Raw genomic sequence first — 17563 nt, 5'->3', positions numbered from 1 at the left:
TGGAGAGGGAGAGGGCAGTAAAAGGATATAAACTTTCAGCTGTAAGATGAATAAGTTCCGAGGATCTAATGTAAAACACAGTGACTATACTTGATAACACTGTCCCATATAATTAAGATTTGCTAAGAGTATAGAATTTCACCAAAAAAAAGGTAAATATGGAGGAGATGGATGTATTAATGAACTCAATGGACAGAATCCTCTTACAGTCTATATGTATATCAAAATACCATGATGTATGACACATAAAACTGTAAGATAAGTGTACAATTATACATCAGTAAAACTGAAATTAGAAACACACACAGTAGAAATTTTAAAACTGAAAAATAGTTGCTGAAAGTTTTTAAAAGCTTCTAGAGTAAACAAAGCAATTTTAGAATACAACAAAGTTGAAGGATTTAGACTACCTTATTTCAAGACTTATTATAAAGCTATCATATAATCAAGACAGTTTGGAATTTTTGAAAATCTGTTCCACAGATCAATGCAACAGAATAGAGAGTCAAGAAACAGACCAATACATGTATGCTCAACCGAGTCGTGACAAAAGAATCAAGGCAGTTAAATGGAGAAAGGCAAGTCTTTTGAAAACAAATGATCCTGAATAAACTGGATATTCCAATGGCGGGGGGGCGGGGAAGAACACAACACACAAAACTTAACTCAAAATGGATTAAAGACCAAAATCTAAAATCTAAAACTGTAAAACTTTTAAAGATAACATGGGGAAAATTATTGCTTCCTTGAAGCACACAAAGGTTTCTTAGAATACTGAAAGTATGAAACATAAAAAACAACTGATTAATTGGACTTCATCAAAATTAAGACATTTTATTCTTCAAAAGAGACTACTGTTGAGTAGCACTGTCATACACACTTGGTTGGATTTTAAAGACATTATGCTCAGGGAAAGAAGCCTGTCTCAAAGGTTACATACTGTATGATTCCATTTATATGACATTCTAGAATCTATAGTGATGGAAAACATCAGCAGTTGCCCAGAGTTATGAGGGGGAGAAGGAGTAACTATAAAGTGATAGTGATAAAGGGAGTTTGGGGGGATGACTGAACTGATTTTTTTCTTGAATATGATGGTATTTTCATGAATCAATATACAAGTTAAGATCCATAGAACTCTACACACACAAAAGTCAAATTGGTTGTATGATAATTTTAAAAATTAAGAATATACCCCCAGAGTGGTTGCCCAAATAAATAACCCCACTGCATTTCTATTAACAGTGTATGATATGAGAATGTCTCCTTTTCATGTTCTGGTTAATGGTCTGGTTAATGTTCTGGTTAACACTGGAAAATAGAAAAATTTTTATTATTTTCCAATCTGAAGTGAAAATGAAATCAATGTTTTGATTTGTATCTCTTTAATTTTAACTTTAAAGTCTTTTCAGATGTTGAATGGGAATTTATTGTGCTGTGTTGTCTTATTTTGTTTAGAGGAAGGGTGTGTGTGTGTGTGTGTGTGTGTGTGTGTGTTTGCGTGTTGAAGCAGAGGGTGGGGAGTTCTCTTGTTAATTTCCTGTTTATATTCCTGGATCAATTTTCCTATCTATTTAAAATATTGCTTTGTATAACCTCCATATAAAACTTCAGAATGAAAAACAATTGAGTAACTTATTTGGCAGGACTATAGAAAAGGTTAATGAGAGTAATTGGAGCTGAGATTAGAAACATTCTGTTTCTTTTTTTTTCTTCCAAAGATCATAAATGGCCTTGAATGTCATGCTAAGGAATTCAGATATTTAGAAATCAGAAGCCAAGTTGGTAATGACCTATATTCTAAAACTATGACATCAGAACTGCTGGCATGACTACTGAGCTAGATCTGGGCACTGAAATAAATTTCACAGATATTTATTAAGCCTAAGAAGTCTAAAAGGAACCATGCCTAGAGTAACATATGGGCTTACCATTATTTTTAAAGGATGTGGATGGCAATCTAAGTGGAAAAATTGTAGTTCAATTGATGGCATACCCTTGATTAAATTTCTGTCCCCGGCTATCAAGAAATGTTTCTCTATTTGGTATTGTCACTGGATCATAAATTCCAAGAGGAAAGAGACTTACTGCTATTAATCCCACTGCTAATGTGAATATCAGTTACACCCTTAACCAGCTTAGAGCTCCCTTTGGTATTCTATCATCCTCTGTGCTTCATCCAAATGCTTATCTAGCATAGTGCCTGGAACTTTATCTGAAGTTTTTTTCTTTTTTTTTTTTTTTTTTTGGGAAAAAAAAAAAAGAGTAATACCACCTCCCTCTTTCACCAGTAAGTATTTCAACCGCTGCTTTTTATTGTCCTCCTCTAGATGAATTGGATTGTTTTAAACTATTCTTTTTTTAAAACAAGATGGGGTTTTAGTATCCCCAAGAGCTGTTGAATTGGCCTATTTATTGGTCAAGCTTAGTCATTCTTTCTTAGTATTCTGACTTTTGCATGAACAGGCGTGGACCAGAAGAAGACGGTAGGAGGAACACTGCAATTACCCATACCCGCCTCAGAAGGAACACTGTATTGCCAACTCTGACTGCTAAAGTGGACGGGACATTAATCAAAATCAAATTCTAAATCAAAATCAAATTATTTAATTGCTGACAACCAATACAGTCATATTTAACCACAGAACTAACAAAATAAAATAATCTGTATTTTTTCTACTAAAAGAATAAAACACCAAAAAAATGCTTTCTTCTTTAAAATCCTATATTATTGTATGATTAAATACACACTTTCCCTGTACACCATGTAAATTAGAATGATGGAATGCTTGGGGAATACTTTCAACCTAAGTATTTACTCAGGGAAGTGAGTTACTTGTCATTTGTATAACCAACTTGCTTAGGCATAATGTTTATTTCTAAGTAGTAAAGTAATGATATAAAAGTCTTTGGAGCTGAATTCTGCAACTGTCTATACTGTTTGCCATTTTAGAGTAAATTACTTTTTCCGTCCTGTAAACATTTTTAATGAAGAATTTAAATGCCTGCAACCATGTCTCTTTGCCAAGCAACAACTACTCAGAGGAAACTAAGTTCCCAGTGATCAGTTAGCTTATGTACTAAGTAAAATAATATCTTAAGACACATGGTAGAGCACTTGAAATATAATGTAGCCTTTACCATATTTCATGTAAATATAAACCCTATACTATTTCCACAACTATGTTATTAAAAAAAAAGAATAATTACATATTTTTATTAGAAAATTGACTTCAGAGATTAGACCCATGCCAGGCACTAGACTCATGGGCTGACTCAGAGGATACCACATAAAGCATTAAAACTTGAAGAGAAGGCCTTAATAGACCACCTCATCCAAGTTTCTGTTACTGCAGAGAGACTCCTAATAGCCCACCACTCTGCCAAGGGTATGTTTTTTTCCCTCTAGTGAGAGTTACACACAGACCTTGCACGGAGAGGTCCCTTTGCTTCCCTCATAGTTTCTATCATGAAGCAGGACTGCTACTGAAACTTATCACAGACATTTTCTGTTATAAAAATCTTGGCAGTTTTAACTCTAATTTGGACATTCTTACTTTACAGATGGTCCAAATATCAATAGCAAGTGGCAGAAAATCTTCCATCGGGGTCAAGAATATTTGACTAGCATGTTGCTTTGTGTTGACAATTTTCAGTTTACTAGTTATGATTCCTTTCCAAAAGCCATTGACCTTGTTTACACATTAGTCTTTTTCTAAGTGGCATAGATAGAACTTGATGGTATATACTAAAGTTAAATTTTATCTTTTTTTTTTTTTTTTTAATTTTATTTATTTATTTATTTTTGGCTGTGTTGGGTCTTCGTTTCTGTGCGAGGGCTTTCTCTAGTTGCGGCGAGCGGGGGCCACTCTTCATCGCGGTGCGCGGGTCTCTCACTATCGCGGCCTCTCTTGATGCAGAGCACAGGCTCCAGATGCGCAGGCTCAGTAATTGTGGCTCACGGGCCTAGTTGCTCCGCGGCATGTGGGATCTTCCCAGACCAGGGCTCGAACCCGTGTCCCCTGCATTGGCAGGCAGATTCTCAACCACTGCGCCACCAGGGAAGCCCGAATTTTATCTTATTTAAGAGTCTATATTTGTATCTCAGATGTGTCTAATAAAGGCCAAAAATCTGCTTCTTTCCTGATCTGTTGGATGCAATGCCTCATAATATTAATTTCTTATCAGACTTTTAATTATTCAGTCCTTGAAACTATACTTTTAGTGCTCTAGTGGAAACATGGCACACCTCTGATTTGGTACTGTTTCTCAAATATTATGTTTATATTATTATTGAAATGTATTGTTTGTGTAATATTATTGATCTGCCATGAACTTGTCTCTATAGTCCTCTAGTTACTGTGTCATTATAGAATTGACTAATGTCCTGATTTTCAAGTCAGAATCCTGTTGAAATACAATGGCTATGAATATAACCAGTAATCTCTTTTTGAACATAGTAATATTGAATTGTCTCCACCAACTTCTGTACTCAAATTTTTCTTTGACACTTTACACCTGAATGTAAATTGGCATTGAAGAGCATAAATCCTTTTAAACTGAGATTGGTAATAATCTGACTGCTGAGTATCTGAAAGATTGATTAAAAAGAAGCTTGTAAACAGAACAAGATCAGTTGAGTTTTCCGGTAATTCAAATAGACCATTAGGCTATTTGGAGAAATCAATACTGTAACACATCAATAGAGGGTTTTTTTAAAAAACTCACCATTAATGTATAAATGGTAAATTAAATACTAGTGACTATATAACAAAAAATACACAATAAATAATAGAAATTTTCAGAAGTAGACATGGGTAATTCTTTTGGGGTAGTATCATTATCATCAACTGTTTTTCAAAATAAATGTTATAATTTATATAATGTACCGTAATAATAATAGAATGATGACACTTTTTTGTTTCCTAGTAGCATCACTACATTCCTGTTTATTTTCAACTTTGATCAATGGTAAACTTTATTGTATTAGCTAAGAATATACTAATTAATAATCAGCCAACAAGAATTTTATTACACACATTGTTTTCATTCAGATTGAAAAAGTGAGGGATAAAAAACTAAGTTTTAGAAGTACTCACAATGTACAAGATACTAAAAATAAAACAGAAATATTCATACATCAAGTAAAAAACTACGTAAAACACTGCAGCTAGCACTGAATTGTGTGATTCAGACTACAGCGATGTTGGATCAGTGATTGAGAAATATGGGGGAGTGGGAGGTAGCACTATGGCTTGATGGAGAAGGAAAGAATTAAGTTGAGACTTGAAAATGGGAAGATTTTGAAGCAATGGGACTAACCCAAGAGTGACAGAAACAGGTAAGAAGGATACTGGGCAGAGGGATTGTAAATAAACATGATTTATGAGGAAAAAAACAGTCAAATATTAAATTATTACTAAAGATGATACACCAGGTAGATGGGTGTTGGATAAATATACACACAAATTATATATATATATATATATATATATATATATATAGAGAGAGAGAGAGAGAGAGAGAGAGAGAGAGAGAGAGAGAGAGAGAGAAATACACAGGAATCCTAATAAAATTCACAGTTACTGTACTCAATGGCCATTTTAACTCCGTGAATTAAAACTACTGTTGAAAGATAATGTGGAACAAAGTCTATTAAGGCAAAAATTAATTTCATGGTTTCAGTCTTCTTATTCTAAATAGTGATTCCATTGAGATCCACTGGTGTAATTTAAACTCCTTTAGTCAAGCCCATGAGAGTTTAGAATAAAAAAGAATACTGATCTATTAGTTTCAGTGCCTATAGCTAAGATTAGAGATATGGGGGACTTCCCTGGCGGTCCAGCCTTCCAATGCAGGGGGTGCGGGTTTGATCCCTGGTTGGGGAGCTAAGATCCCACATGCCTCCCGGCCAAAAAACCAAAACATAAAACAGAAGCAAATTGTGAAAACTTCAATAAAGACTTTAAAAAAAATGGTAAAAAAAAAAAAAAGATTAGAGATATGAATACTATCAGTTTAATCATGATATATGGTATTTTCCTATGCTATCCTTTCTTTATTAAAGAATGTGGAATTGCCTAGGTGGACATTATATGGATTCAATTCAACAAATAGTTATTGAGTGTATTAAGTACATTGGGGTTCTTAGTAGTGCCAATATGATAAAAATAAAAATGCAAAGAAAGCACTGAGATATTTCTCCTCTCTAAGGTCCAAGATTGCAGGTATACAATATTCAGTAGGTGAGAAGGACGTGGAAATTGAGTTGTAAATGAATGTAGGACTCAAATAATCAGGGAGAGAATTCCAGACAACAGGAAAGGCGGGAGTGGAGTAACAGGGTGGAAATGAATAGACGATATTAGAGGAAAAATGAGAGGCAGTGCTCAAGGGAGTGAGGATTTCTGTGGTTGAGATACCTAGAGATGGCTAGAGATCACATGGCCTAAGCAAAATGGAAGCAGATTTGGGGAGTTTTGGAAAACAAATCAACTGAGAAGAAATAACATATAATGTGAAAAGCAGACTTTGATTCAAGATTTGAACTCTGGTATTGGTAGTATTGGCATTGATATTAAAGGGGGGATAAAAGGTAAATAAAATGTATTTCTCTCCTTTAATAGTTTAACCTAGGAGTAATGAATACATCTGAGAAGATACAATTAAACCTAAGAGAGTTTATTATCAATAAAAATGTGCTACAAAGAGTATGCTAGGCATTCTAAGTCTTCTGGATATGAAAAAATATATTTTTAATAAAAATGGAAAATTTGAAAGGTAATTCTGAAATCTCTGATCTCAAGTATCCAGTTTTCTAAAGGTAATCTTTTCCCCCAATATCCAAATCAGCTATAATTTAAATTGAACCCTGTTCAATAAGAAGACTGTTTTCTCCCCAAAGCCATCCTCATCAGATGTCATGCTCCAGATCAATGCTCTGGGAAACCCCCAGCCCCAATCACCTCTGGCCATCCCATAATTTCTTCTCAATGAAGCTACTCCTCTCTTTAGTTCTCCTTGGTCCCAATGCCTACACATCAATCACTTGCTTTAGTCTCCCAAGCACATGTAGACTGACAGTAAGATATAGGGATGAAAAGGAAATTTTAAAACTAAATATGAGATCTCATTGCCACAAAACTCATGGCCCCAGGTGTCTCCTTACTATGCTCTTACACAGAAAATTCCATAAAAACCATCACTCTTCTGAATTCCAAACTCCCATCCTAGTCTTCGGGCCTGCATTTTCCATAGACCAACTTGAGTGTACCTATTTATGTGCTTTTTCTCAAGGTCCAGCATCCCAGCCAGTCTCTAAGCCTTACCAAAGAAAGCAAAAATAAGTTAATATTGTAATATCTGCCAACTATGAAAATAAGTAGTATTTTAGATAACTGAATAAATTGTTTAACACTCGAAACTAAAGTATCTTCTTTTGGAATCACTGATTTTAGATTTCCAAAGCCATGAGTAGGAAGACTGTATGACTAAAAATCTCAACAAAGACTCTTCCTTTAGCTTTCACTCTAATTAAGATATTGCTGCGGTTTTAGATATATAATTCTTCTTTATTTCAAAAATAGAAATGGTGAGAGTCACGCTATAAGCAATTCATTATTTAAGACTTCAGCTGGGCTCTCAGCATTCTTTATCTGTTATTTTACTGGCTTTTGGTTAGCTCTATTTTCTTTTTTCCCTCAGTTTCTCAAAGTTGCTTTTGCCTCTCTCACATATTCATGTATGCATCCATTCTAACTCTCTCACAACCTTAATTCCACCCTGCCTCATAACCTTTCCACATTCTTCTAACAATGATTCTCTCTCTAACTCTCTCTTGCCTTTCATATCATTGGCTACTTGACTATCTCCTTCCTTTCATTCAGTCTATCAACTTTATCAAGTTTCTCCAATCTTAATATTTATTCTCAGACCCTGTATTCCCTCTTGTTCTTATCCAGACTCTCCTTTTCTTCATGTCAAATTTTTTGAATGTTTGGTTTCTCTTTGTTTTATAATGTAATTTCACCCTCCCTCTTGAATGGTAGTTCAGTTTGGTATAGAATTATAGCTTGGCATTTATCACAATGCTTTGAATTTATTATTACATTCTAATTTCTGTTATTATAGACAAGAATACTATCAGCCTAATTTTCTAGCTATTTAGGTAATATCACTTTTGTCTCCAAATACTTATAAGACATTTTCTTTTCCATTGTTCTACATTTTTATGATGATTTATTTAGGTAAGAATTTGATTTTATTTATCATGTTTGGGATTTATTGGGTTTCTTGAACTTGAGGATTCATGTGTTCAACAATTCTGGCCAATTCTTAGCCATTATTCTTTCAAATGGTGTTACACTCACTTCATTCTGGTCTCATCTTTTAGAATTCCAAGTAGACATATATTGGGCCTTCTCTTTATCTCTATTTGCTGCATCTTGAGCAATTTCCTAAGATCCATCTTCTAGTTCTCTTACATCTTCTTTAACTGTATCTAATCAACTGTTTAATCTACTGAATAGTTTTTAAGTTAATGATTTTATTTTCTATTTCTAGAAGATTTATGTTTATTCTTACTTCTCTTTTTGATAGTATCATGTTTTTTTCCTTATGTTTTAGTTATTAGTAACATACTTATTTTATAGTCTCAATTCAATAGTTTTAATGGTTTACTCCTATTGTTTGTCATATCTTCTGACTCCATTCCTGATGGATTGCTTCCACATGTATTTTGTCATTTTGGATTTTGAGCATATGTTAGATGAAACTTCATTGTTGGTATTCTACAACTTTTGGGTCGAACTTATATCATTCAGAAGGATCTTACGTTTGATTTTGTTCCATATCAAGAGGTTTTACCAGGCTGTGACTACCTTTTTATATTAATAGCAAGGCGTGGGGCTCTTCAGTCATGTGGGTAGTACAAATTAGAACTCCAAACTGGTATGAAGACAAGTCTGTTGTTATAAAGTCTTATGGAAGAATGTTTTTCCATAAATGTCCAGATAAATGCGAAACATCTCCCTGTGCTAGTGGGTGGACTTTTTTTTTTTAAGTAGGCCCTTTTACTGAGTGTTAGTCCTTAAAGAGTTCAGCTTTCTATGAGTGTTTTCACTTTCAGATACCACCTTTGTTGGGCCCACAGCCTTACCACTTGTCCCTATAGGAGCATTAATTGCCAAGCGCCGTGGTTAATAGATTAACAAATCTCATAGAACCTGCTGTACCATTTCACCACTCCAACTTTCAGTTACCTTCTCGGTTTTGGCCCTGGGGGCCGGGGGGGGATTACCTTTACATTTTTAAGAATCCAATTATACATTTAAAATAATAACTACTATTTTTTATCTAACCTTCCCAAATGGTTTAAGAACATGAGTTTCCAATTTATCTAACCTGCCATATTACTGGAAGTGGACATCTAGTCTACATTTTCTCAACTTCCTTTTATCTAGTAATACACAATACAATCAGACTTTTCCTACTTTACATGGTAACATACTGTTTTTATCCAATTGCTAAATCTAATGAACAGTTGTTTATGCTTGACTTTTAAATGCTTTTAAACAATTCCTCATTTTAAAAACTGTCTTTTTAATTATACTTCACTACTCTCTCTTTGGTGTTCCACAAGATTCTGTCTTGGCTTTCCTCCTGCCTTTGTCTTCCACTAGTGTATTAACTCCAACTTAGGTATCAATGCCCTCCGCTCCCATGAGCTTCAGAGTCATATTTCCATCTGCCTACAATGTATTTCCAAACTGCATGTCCCACAAAAACCCTGACTTCAATATATTCAAAACTAAATTACCTCCTCTTCTCTTCACCTCTTCTCCAACTTGGTTGGTGGCACTACCAGCCACTTAGTCTCACACAAAAAAAGATGATGGCATTCATTCTAGACTATGACCTGTCTCTCACTGGTCATATCTAGTTTAACACAAAACCCTATTCATTTGGCTTTCTATTCAATCATTACTCCACAGATTGTTACCATAGGCTCTTTAACCAGTCTCTCTCCATTATTCTCAATCCCTTCATCCATCCTTCATGCTATTATCAGTGTTTTTTTTTCTAAAACATAAATAAAATCACAATATTTCCTTATTTATAGTCTTATCAGAGGCTTCCTAGTGTCCACAAAATAAAGTCCAAACTCCTTCAGATATTCTATAAGATTCATCAAGATTTGGTCCCTGCTTAGTTCCCCTTTTCATCTCCTGCTGTTTCTTCTTCCATCACCTCAGACATAATGCTCTGGTAACTACCTCCAGTTAGGGAGTGTGAGAGAGACTGACAACTAAAGTAGGCATGCCCATCTAAAAGGAGCCAGGCTACTAGGCTGCAGCAAACCATCGTCATGAAGAAATCTGAATCCAGTATTGCCAAATTTTCTGATTTTCTGAAATAAGCCCCAAATCCAGATTATTGTGTGCAATTTTCCAATTTTTAAACATTGCTAACTTAAAAAATTATAAAATACTCTGCAAACCAAACTATACATATATTATGGATCAGACTATGGACTGAAAGCTTATGAGTTCTGAACTAACACTTGTTCTAATATAAGAGCAAATTCTAATGTCTAATAAAGTATCTGACACACAGTGGGCCTCAATAAAGGATTTTTGCATATGTATAGAATAGGACACAATGTTATTAATATATCAGTTTAAAAGTAGTTGAAAAAATCATTTGAAATATTTGGGGACTTTAAAAGTAATAAAGGTGTTGTGTTAATTCACTGCTTTCATTCAGAGCACATTTAAAATGTTTCCTAAATTCTCTTCCTTTTCCTCCCCTCCCCAACAGATGTATTTCATACAATTAGCAAAAAACTGAGGTTGGCATGTTACATTTTCCCTCTTTACTTAGCCTCCTTTGCCTCCACTTCCCAATTCCACAGCTTGAATACACAGAAAATGAAATCAATAAAATCCCTTTCATTATAACTGACCTCCTATAAATTACTTGTGACTCCACAAATATGAACACATGGCAAACTTCAAGGTTGCTAAATAGGCATACAAAATATTTACATAAATGGTCTTGTGATTTGGTTGTAAATTACCTGAAGTACGCAAATGAAAGGTGCTGTATAAATGTGAAATAATAATGATGATGGAATATCCATTATTAACCATATAAAAAGGAAACGAAATATTTTGTGTATACTTACCACATAAGCAAATTCTTTTACTAGAAACAATTAAACAGCAAATAAAATATGCTTATGTGCTGGAAATGGACAGCTGGATTTATGCCACTCTTGCAATATCTTCATCTCAAGCCATATGGTTCTTGCTCATTAATGCAACTTTTAAAGAAAATCTCACTTGAGAGTAAGTCTGAAGTATGATAAATAAACAAAAACTTATTATATCATTGTCCCTCTTCTGCATCTTAAGTGTTTTTATTTAATTTACATCAGCAGTGGGTTTATCCCAAGCAATACCTCCAGATAAAATCTGACATGTATACATCCTCTTTAACTTAGCAGATCTTGTGATTAGGTTTTTCTTTACTAACAAAAGGTGATTTAGAACAATGAGGCTAGGGGCTTCCCTGGTGGCGCAGTGGTTGAGAGTCTGCCTGCCAATGCAGGGGACACGGGTTCGAGCCCTGGTCTGGGAAGATCCCACATGCCGCGAAGCAACTAGGCCCGTGAGCCACAACTACTGAGCCTGCGCGTCTGGAGCCTGTGCTCCGCAACAAAAGAGGCCGCGATAGTGAGAGGCCCGCGCACCGCGATGAAGAGTGGCCCCCGCTTGCCGCAACTGGAGAAAGCCCTCGCACAGAAACTAAGACCCAACACAGCCATAAATAAATAAATAAATAAAAATTAAAAAAAAAAAAAAAAGAACAATGAGGCTAATCCTAGTTGATGAAGGCAGCAATAGCACAACAGTATTTTTAGACATTCTAGGGAAGATATTTAATTTAGTTCAGGTATCTGTATTGTTTCAGTCCATACAGTGATTAAGTTAAAAGTCCTGCTATCCAAAAAAATTCCTTGAATTTAAGGTTTACAGTTTTTTGTTTTTAATTCTGAGACAATAAATTTTAAAATAAAACTACTCTGTAGAGCTTGTTTAAAAAAATAACCAGCTCTTCTCTGAAAAGGAATTTAGTCAGAGGAGAATGGTCTTAAGAAGCCTTTCAGAAGTCATGTATAAGGAGAGAAACATCTCTGTGAAAACTGCTATGCAAAATTCAACACAGATAGAGCATTTTCTGACTTCCAATAGCTTTATATTTGAAGAAACATGTATCTTTCTTCCCAATGTACTGTAACAAGTGCATTTTAATAGATGGTAACTGAATGGTAATGATAAAACTGATAAACATTTTTACATGTTTCAGCTTACCTGTACTGAATATGACAGAAGATAGACATAAATGTTTAAGTTCATCCTAAAATTTGTGGGTTGCATAATTCTGAATTCTAGACAGATGTCAACAACATGTACAGATTTTAAGGGCCAGAGATTACCATTCTCCTTACTCACCAAATATCCATGAAATTGTCAAAAAGAAAATACCTTAATGACATAGGAAAGAAATCCAGTATATTTTATATTCTGGAAGGCATTTTAACATTATTTAAGAAAGGATGTAACAATATTCAGTCTATGGGGGGTCTTGGGAAGGAATATTGAGCCAAAAGCCACAGAAGTGGGAATCAGTCAGAATCAGCTTCAGTTTCCTGATTCATGGTCACAGCACATAATACAAAGTTCAACTTTGGGTGGGGCTGCTTTCTAAAATATCCACTCCATGAATGAAAGAGTAAAACTTCTAAGTGTATAATCCTTCACTTCAATTCCTGGGAAACATTACAAGTTAAGAGTAAATCGTCTTTAATCCCCATCAGGCTGTAACATCAACTGAAGCTACAGTAATAGGAGGAGGTAAATTAAAGCAATATCTCAAGGTGTTCTTCCCAACTCCCAAAATATAGAAGTAATTTCCCTGAATAATCTTCCTCAGATTGAGCAATCAATGTAGGTTTAGAACCCACCCACTGGCCTCAGTTTTCCTAACTATGGATTGGTCTTTCACCAAAATGGCTGCCAGCAACTTACCACTGGTCGTGGACTCAAGTCACTGAAAAAGCACTTCAGAGCCAGCTTCCCATGAGACCATTCTCTAAGAACTAGTGAAATGTTTACAAGAAAAAATAATAACAACTAGTGCGGAGAGAGGTACTAGCAATCATTTCAATAGTTTGACTCCCTTGAGAAAATTCTATATTTAAAAAAAGTTTCCTTCAGCACTTTTGTTATAATGTTTTGGTTTTTTAGAAGTACAAGCCGTATTTATATTTGCTTTATTTTTTCCCTCTTCATTTATTTACATGGGGTCTTTAAAATGTGTCACAATTAGTGTAAAGCACTGAGCAAGTACCATAGCCTATGTGCCAGCCTTTCTCAAACTGTAGAGTGTGAACAGATCCTGAGGGCTCTGTGAAGTGCTCTAGAATAAATTTTAGTTTGGGGTGGGAAAGGCTGTGGCATATTGAGTCAACACAGCATACACAGTAGGATAAAGATGCTGGACTATGATGCAATCAGTACTCTATTCACATTTTAAACAGAAATGTCATGTCAGCGAAGCAGTATCATTTAGCTTATTATATTTTTGTTTAAATTTTATTATCTTTATAGTTTTTCATATCTTGAACCGCTACATTTACTTGGATTTTATGTTTGTATAAGAGCTATCAGCATTTGGGATTTTATCTATTTTATGTTTGAACATGTTTAATTAACATTATGTTAAAACCAAGTTAAGTCAATATAGAGTTCTATACATATTTGGAGGGGAGCTTCGAAAGCAGTACAAATAATAAGAAGCTTTTAGATTCAGCCATATCAAATAATAGAATTACCTTTTTATGACTGTAAAAATCAACTCAGAACCCCAAGGGACTAAATCAAAGTGATGCATTAATCATAGATCTCGTTCTGTGAAAAATGCCACTGGTAATTTGATACGGATTGCATTGAATCTGTAGATCGCTTTGGGTAGTAGAGTCGTTTTCACAATACTGATTCTTCCAGTCCAAGAACATAATATATCTCTCCATCTGTTTGTGTCATCTTTGATTTCTTTTATCAGTATCTTATAGTTTTCTGTGTAGAGGTCTTTTACCTCCTTAGGTAGGTTTATTCCTGGGTATTTTTACTTGTTTGGCAGAAGACCTAAATAGACATTTCTCCAAAGAAGACAAACAGATGGCCAACAAACACATGAAAAGATGCTCAACATCACTAATTATTAGAGAAATGCAGATCAAGACTACAATGAGGTATCCTCTCACACCAGTCAGAATGGCCATCATCAAAAAATCTATAAACAATAAGTGCTGGAGAGGGTGTGGAGAAAAAGGAACCCTCCTGCACTGTTGCTGGGAATGTAACTTGATACAGCCACTATGGAGAACAGTATGGAGGTTCCTTAAAAAACTAAAAATAGAACTACCATATGACCCAGCAATCCCACTCCTGGGCATATACCCAGAGAAAACCATAATTCAAAAAGACACATGCACCCCAATGTTCATTGCAGCACTATTTACAATAGCTAGGACATGGAAGCAACCCAAATGTCCATCAACAGAGGAATGGATAAAGAAGATGTGGTACATATATACAGTGGAATACTACTCAGCCATAAAAAGGAATGAAATTGGGTCATTTGTAGAGATGTGGATGGACATAAAGACTGTCATACAGAGTGAAGTCAGAAAGAAAAAAACAAATATCGTATATTAACGCATATATGTGGAATCTAGAAAAATGGTATAGATGATCTTATTTGCAAAGCAGAAATAGAGACACAGACATAGAGAACAAACGTATAGACACCAAGGTGGAGGGGGGATGAATTGGGAGATTCGGATTGACATATATACACTACTGATACTACCTATAAAATAGATAACTAATGAGGACATATCGTATAGCTCAGGGAACTCTACTCAATGCTCTGTGGTGACCTAAATGGGAGGGAAATCCAAAAAAAGAGGGGCTATATGTGTTCATATAGCTGATCCACTTTGCTGTACAGTAGAAACTAACACAACATTGTAAAGCAACTATACTCCAATAAAAATTAATTTTAAAAATGACAGATCTTAATTAAGAAAAATATCAGAAAATGTGTAAAGATTTCCCACTATTACTTACTTCTCATCTAGTGGAATTCATGCAGTGAAGTCTCAGGAAGCAATATTGTGTTTACTCTGTAGATAATAAACCAGCCTAAGAGTTTTGCCTTCTCAGATACTGGTCAAACAAATGAGGCAAGTATTTCACCTTCCTTCAGTGCATCAACCGGAATTGTGATTTTATTTAACACAGCTTTCAGTCTCACACACCTACCCAAATCCAGGAATTGTGTTTAGTCTCCCAGAAAACAGCACAAAATATTCTATTCCTACCAGCCATAGAATTGACCATTTTGTTTACTTCTAAACATTTTCTTCTCTACACCTATTTACTTGATATTAGGTGCTTTTCTTCCTATAGACAGAAATGGGCCCTGCTATCTTCCAGATCAGTAGGCAAGTCATATTCTCCATCACTCTACAGTGTGTTAAACAACACTTGTTAGGTAAAATACATTCTATTGGGCCGATGTTTTCCTAAGAACAAGAAGAGAGAAAAGACTTATCTTTGCTTCCTCATCTTCCCTCTTAACTATCTCACTTAGGCTTGCAGACGGGAACTTGCTGCCTAGTTCATAGATTCGGTGTAATCCAGGTAAGCCTCCATCAGATGATGAACACTGTTCTGATCTGAGGAGTACTGCCTGATAATTTACCAAATCCACAAGAGATTTTTGGGCATCGCTGTACTCTTAGCTGCAAAAGATGTCTAGGAAGATCTTAGGATTTAGACTCAAATTGCTAGCTGGCAAGTAAATATGTCATAAGAATTGGCTATGTGACATCATAAGATATGTAGATGCAAGTTATGAAACTGACCATTTTGGTTACCTTACTGGTAAAATGTCATTGTTGTGGGCATGGTGGGGAAGGAGGACTGGGAGCCCATAGGTTCATTTAATTTGCCTGAAAAAAAATTTTTTAATTTATATTTGAAAATCTTTACACAGGGCACTCAAAGCTTACTACTTCCTAATGTCTAACAGCAGGCTAGCTTCACCCATTTATGTTACCTACCCAATACTTGAAGGTATGACTTTGCTTTGTAATCCCTGGATAGCCTTTAAAAATTCTCTCTGTTATAGTTTATGGGTCCTGCCAATATCCGAAATACTTTTTATGCCTAACAATCCTCTTTATTATTTCAGATTGGTATAATATTCAATGTGCAATAAGTCCTTAGGGGATTTTATGGGAAAGGTCAGCTGTAAGAGCCGATTATTGCTCATTATTATTAAGACTCCTTTGTTGCATACAATCCCTTCATCCAGTTGGGGAATACCCCTCAAGGGATGAGTTTATCTCTGTGTACTTTTGCAATAAAAGCAGTATCTATATACCGTCTTTGCCTTCTTTTAATTCCTTCCTAGTCAAAGAAAGCCTGTTTTTCTGGTTAATGCTTTTAAATCATTACTTTAAAATCTATCCCTTGTGAGGTGTGTTAGGTTTATCTTTACCTGTTACCTCGGAACTTACAGTGACTCTGCCCCCAACAGACACTTAACCTCCCGACTTAACATTTTTCCTAAATGTGGCTCTCACTAATGGGCACCAATTCCTGGTCTAAAAGACAAAATTAACAATTTAAAAAATACTTCAAAAATCATATAATCATGACCAATCTTTTAAAAAAATTATCCTTAAAATTACTATATTCTATTATGAATTACCCCTTTATCACTTACTAAGAGCCATATCTGTCATCTTTTAAGGTATATGGATTTTTTTTCTTCTCACAGAATATTTTATTCTGTTGAACCTGTGATAACATGACTATGAAAAGCACTGACTTTGAACACCTGAATGATGAATCAGCAAAGGGAGTCTGAAGAAGAAAGAAGCATACTGCAAAGTCTAAACAACGAGCTGTCTCTAGCCTGTCAGATGCAAGCTGGAGGCATCCTTCACACAAGAAACTACAATCTTGCGAGCTGATCAATGAACCCTATCCCTTTAGAACAGCAGTGTTTTCAGCTGTGAAAGTAGCTGACATGATACATAAGATCTCGAAGAAGCCTCTGAGGAAAAGAAGCCAGAGCCATGAATGAGGAGGATTGACTTCCATGATAGTAAAATCAGCCTTAAAACTGGCCAGGAAAAAAAAAAAAAAACAGAAGTGGCCAGGTTTCCCCCCTTCTGCTTGGTATGCAGAAACCTGGAAAAAGTGATGTTACTCCCTAACAAGGCTAAGGTAGAAACCACAAAATCCTAACTTTAGTTGACCAAAGAGTTGACAGCAGGGCCAATAAGTTGGATGAATTCCAAAGAGGGACAAGCTTCTCCAAAGAGAACATATAGCCTGCTTAACAATAAACCATGAAAGCTAGGAACAGTCACTACACTTAAAGTGAGATGAAAGGAAATCACATACAATTTTCACAAATT

General features: G+C 35.2%; 1 long non-coding RNA gene across 1 annotated transcript; it reads left to right on the top strand.

Annotated features, from left to right (window-relative positions):
- Window positions 1-1491: 1491 nt before the first annotated feature.
- LOC309663235 lies at window positions 1492-14688 on the top strand. The gene is made up of 2 exons (XR_014265165.1): window positions 1492-11558; window positions 11877-14688. It is a non-coding gene; the product is annotated as an uncharacterized lncRNA (long non-coding RNA).
- Window positions 14689-17563: the final 2875 nt, after the last annotated feature.

The sequence above is a fragment of the Balaenoptera physalus genome, assembly GCF_965194825.1.
Source record: "Balaenoptera physalus genome assembly, chromosome: 6".
In the NCBI taxonomy this organism is placed as follows: Eukaryota; Metazoa; Chordata; class Mammalia; order Artiodactyla; family Balaenopteridae; genus Balaenoptera; species Balaenoptera physalus.
This window is presented reverse-complemented; position numbering and strand designations above follow the sequence as displayed.